At 37.1% G+C, this 4,965-nt stretch overlaps 1 pseudogene; it reads left to right on the top strand.

Moving 5' to 3' along the window:
• The first annotated feature begins 2,279 nt into the window (after positions 1-2,279).
• Positions 2,280-2,553, top strand: LOC147435768 (uncharacterized; annotated as a pseudogene).
• Positions 2,554-4,965: the final 2,412 nt, after the last annotated feature.

Raw genomic sequence — 4,965 nt, 5'->3', positions numbered from 1 at the left:
TGGAAAACTCCAAATTTTTGACCACAATCCGGCCAATATATTTTGACAAAAGAGAATATTTTAGAGAACCCCAATCTCAAGCAGAGCTCGAGACTCGGGATTGATTTTTGGTTTTTCGGCAAGTGATTTAGTTTTTCGGCGAGTGATTTTTCTCATGTACAATGGAATTTGCTTATTATAGGGTCTTAAAAATGTGTTTTTCTAAAATAAGAATTACAAAAAGTAAATCAAGCTCCATACTTAACGCATTTCCATGTCCATCTTTAATAGAATAATTTGTCAAATCACAAGAATTTTTACTATCATTAATCTTGGTTAGATATTTCTGAAGTTGGCTCAAACGTTTTCGAAAATTCCATTTTAGGTATGTTGTATAGTTGTGAAGCTTCTACGACACCTCAATAAAGATTGATGGAATCCAATACTCATTTAGGCTCAGTAATAAATTGCAACTTATTGCATATACTTTGTTTTTTTTTCCATTCATTTTTTGGGTCCTTTGAAATCAAATAAAAGTCTTATCATGTTTTTAACGTATTAAAAGTATACTTCCATGAATAAATTTTCATATTGTATATAGAAGTTATGGTCATATTATCAAAATCTATAATGACCTGAGTGGTGTAAGCCACTAACTTGATCCAAGGAACTTTAGTGCATATGTCCTAAAGTCCACCACTTACCCGACCATTCTAGCATTTGGTCAAAAATTCATTGAGTTTTAAGTACTTACTTAAACATCCAAATAAGAGGCCCTCCGATATCCATTCTCTTCCTAATTTCTATAAAGGCTAATTGTATTATTAGTAACTATATGTTTCATGTTCACATTTCAAATTTAAATATCTTTCATTTAGAAATACAAATAATGAGCTTTCCTTTGTTATATGGTGCCTTGTGACCATCCTTTCACTAACCACTATTGATATCCAATTATGTACAAGGATGTGTCAACTACAAACATTCTTGGCTAACTTGGTAAGTTATTGACACAACTTTTTGTGGGGCCAGAAAATGAGGGAAACAATAGTATTTCAAGACAAGTGCACACAATTAACCTGAATGATAACATAAAGTAACTTCAAAACAATGACAAAGTTCACTTCAAGTAAAGAGATGACACAATAAGATGGTAAAGGTTGTATTGCATTAATCGATTACATGAGCCCACTGGCTTAGCATATGAGTTGTATACTTAAGTGTTCCGTACATGAGAAAAAAGTTAGGCTCTCTCTCTCACTACCACTCTATTGCTCCGACGTTTGGCACCTTCGTCTTGCCTTCCATTTGCAACACCTTTCTTTGCAGTTGTAAGTTTAACAGAAACTTTCAACCGATTCTTGGTTGTTGAGATTTGGTTCCACACTGGAATGTCCATCTTGGCTTGGTTGGTTCTTGGTCTGCAATTGAGCCACAAAGTGACTGATTATATTTCCCTAGGGCTTGCCTATTCAAATATTACAGGCATGAAATTCCACGTGATTAACTTTTGTGATACACCTTCTGCAGATAAAACCTGAACACATAGATCTACAATATCAGAAGCTAAACACAATGAGCGTTTTTTAAAACCATAGCTGAATTTGATTGCAATATAAACATTCAACACTTCACCTCTTCCAAGAGAAAGTATTTGAACATTGTTGAATTTGGACCAACCCAGATTGTGGCCTACATTGCTGAAATGCATTGGAGTCAAGTTTCCCAACCATTGACTAGCAGCTTTCAAATAATTTTTTTGGAGACACTAGTACCAGATTTCAATGTTGTTGAATATAGGAGAATCTGCTAAAACAAGAGACAATTAATAAATAATCCTTGTAATGTCAAAGAAAAAAGAGCTCCAATAAGTTATTCATGAAAAAAATACATTGACCACACATGTTTTGTAGGAACTAACACTTGCCGTAGGATCCTTTGCCAACATTGAAAACTTGTGACCCTTCATAAGCCTTACATACACCCCTTGCATTCTGCTAAATTGGCACCATGTATAGTAGATCTCTATTGAATTGTAATCCTTTGCCAGTTAGCTATGAGCAAGTACATTCTTGCTAGAAATTACTTGACACACACATACACACAATAAAGAAGGAGATGTTGCAGCAAATGTGAAAAGGTTTTTGAAAAGAGATAGGGAGCCAGAGTAGGAAAGTTGATGTTGCATGTCAAGAAAGAGGTTATGAAACTCGAAAGAGAGATGAAAGCTTGGGAAGGGAGTGAAAGTGGACTGGGAACCTAGAAGTTGGAGCTATGGAGATAGAAGTTGCATATCTAGAATGAGATGTTGGAGCTATGGAGAAAGAGGTTGCAGATCTAGAAGAGAAGATGTTGGAGATATGGAGAAAGAGGTTACAAATCTGGAAGGAAATGTTGGAGCTATGGAGAAAGAGGTTGCAGATCTAGAAGGAGATGTTGTAGTTATGGAGAAAGAGGTTGCATGTTTACAAGGAGACGCTGTAGCAATGGAGCAAGAGGTTGCAGGTTTAGAAGGAGATGTTGTAGCTATGGAGGAAGAGGTTGCAAATTTAGAAGGAGATGTTGCAGAGGTAGAATGGTGTGTGGTGGGCTACTTTACAAAAAGATGTCTTACCATGAGAAGAGAAGGAGAGAGATGTCAGTGCGTTTTAGGGAGAGAGTGGGATAAAGATTGCAGATATACACTTTTCATCAGTTGGAGAGAGAAACAGAGCTTGGGAAACTTTTGGAGGGGGAGAAACAAGAAGAAAGAGAAGACAAAGAGGAAACAAGAGAGGAAAACTTTTAATATTTAAAAATTAAAAATATGCTTTTGAAAGGAGAGTAACTCCAACCAGATCTAGTAAAATCTGCATATATTCTCCAAGAAAATAAACAAAAGTATTTTTATATAAGCATGTCTAAGCTGTCTACCCACCATTCTAACCCTTGGTCAAAACTTTATTAAATTTTAAATATTTTCTTAAACTGCCAAATAAAGAAACCCTCCTATATCCTATTCCCTTTCTAATGTGTAATTTTTTGAGCTTTAAGCAATTCAAGCTCAACTACACAATTAAAAAAAAAAAGAAACAACTGAATGTCACACTTCCCTTGAAACAATAGTGCAAGTTAAACAAATAAAATTTGTCATGATGGTCAACCCCTCTGATGTTTTTTTCCTAGAAAACCATGTGCAAAGGATACCCAAGGCTCTTTGTAGCTTTCTAAGTTTAAAGTAATTCAAGCTCAATTAAATACTTAAAAAAAAAAAGTTGAATGATAAAAACTCTTTCAACAAACACCCCCCCCCCCCCCCCCCCCCCCCCCCCCCCCCCCCAAAAACACACACACACACACACACACACACACACACACACACACTTTTCCTTGCTTAGGCCAGACGAAAGAGTAAGATGCGTCCAATTCCAAACTGCAAAAAAAGCACAAACGACCTTTTAATAGCAATTTGTGTGGTTTCTTTATTAGTGCTTCTATGTTTGATTTTGAGGTCCACGAAGAAAGAAATGTGATAACGACGACTAACTTCTTAATCAAATTGTAGAACTTTGAGTGTCCAACTAATTACAATGCCATCTAGAAGAAGAAAAATGTGCCAAGGACCAAGGTATGAAAGGCACAAACAAACAAGGGAGTTTCCAATGGTCCTCTTTCCTTAAAGCTTCAATGACCAGGATTCAGGGCAAAAGCCAAACAAGGTGCAGCTTTTTGGCGACAAAGAATAACTCGGAGAAGTTGGAAGCCTCCAAACTCAAATCACGTGCAATGTGGAGAATTTGTAGACCTTAGAAATTTTGGGAATGACAAGTGTCCTATAACAATACTATTATAATCCTTTTGATAAAGACTTTACTTTTGAAAAAAGAGTTGCCATCTTCATTGTTCACCTCTCCTCTATTGTAGAACCGGACAGCCAGAGTTTGAGAAAAACTTATCTCACCTTTTGCAGACCATCTTTACTCTCGATAATGCACCTCCCAATAATGCACCTCCAGGTTGTCCTGATCATCGGATTGCGAGTTTATATACACTCACTATTGTGAGTTTGGGAAAAAAAAATATATCTCAACTTACATTTGTGTGGTTTAGAAATCCATTAGAAACCCATTAGCACAAGAGAAGGTAAAAAATCCTCCTACAATTTCCATTGCATAGAGTAAAATATGAGAAATTAGCTGAATTTTGTAACAGGTACGTCACCAAAGACGATCAATGTATGTTTAGAAAAATATTTTTTCTAAAAACATCAGGACATTGGAGGTTGAAATCGGCCATTGCTTGTGCATACTTCAGAGATTCCTTACCACCACCCTTAGAACTCACACTCTTCCTCTCAAATGGGAAGATTAGATTCGAACATGCGCTGGTCGTGGTGGAAGATGTAGTGGCGGTTTTAGTGAACCAACCCACCGCTTAGATGATGATGCTGCAAAGGTCAACCTCTAATGTTAAAAAAAACCTTGAACAATCTGCATTGTGGCCTTCGCAGTCAGCTCCAATCACCAAGGCACCCTTCCTCGCTCGTTTGGCCTGTCGCATCCCTCCACTGCCCCCAAGAGGCCTACGCAAGCTGCAGCATGTTCCATTGCACGCGCCCAACTTCACCCTCTGCTTCGAGGGCCTCGCGTGGCATCACCAAAGATTCTTCATTCCTTTCTTTTCTGAAATCGTTATATATTTTTGCTTGTAGTAAAAGTTACAACATGGAAAAAAACTTGCAAAAGGGTTTTGCCTTAGAAACCTCTCTGCATGTGTGTATGCCAATACCAATGTTCAACAAAACCGGGGGTTTGGTGCAATTTTCACTAGGTAAAATTGCAAGATCCTAGCTAGATTCCAAGCTTGCTTTGAAGAAAACTCGTAAAATTTGACAAGATTTAATTTAACTACAGGCGAGTATTTCGAGTTTAGACCCAAAGTTTCGGAACAGTTTTAAGTGCACCCTTATTTTGGTGTTTATTCTATGTAATGAATGGCTTTGTATAT

Source organism: Adiantum capillus-veneris, chromosome 18, assembly GCF_014529385.1.
Source record: "Adiantum capillus-veneris isolate H3 chromosome 18, ASM1452938v2, whole genome shotgun sequence".
Lineage (NCBI taxonomy): Eukaryota > Viridiplantae > Streptophyta > Polypodiopsida > Polypodiales > Pteridaceae > Adiantum > Adiantum capillus-veneris.
The sequence above is the reverse complement of the archived record's forward strand: the minus strand, read 5'-3'. Positions and strand labels throughout refer to the sequence as shown.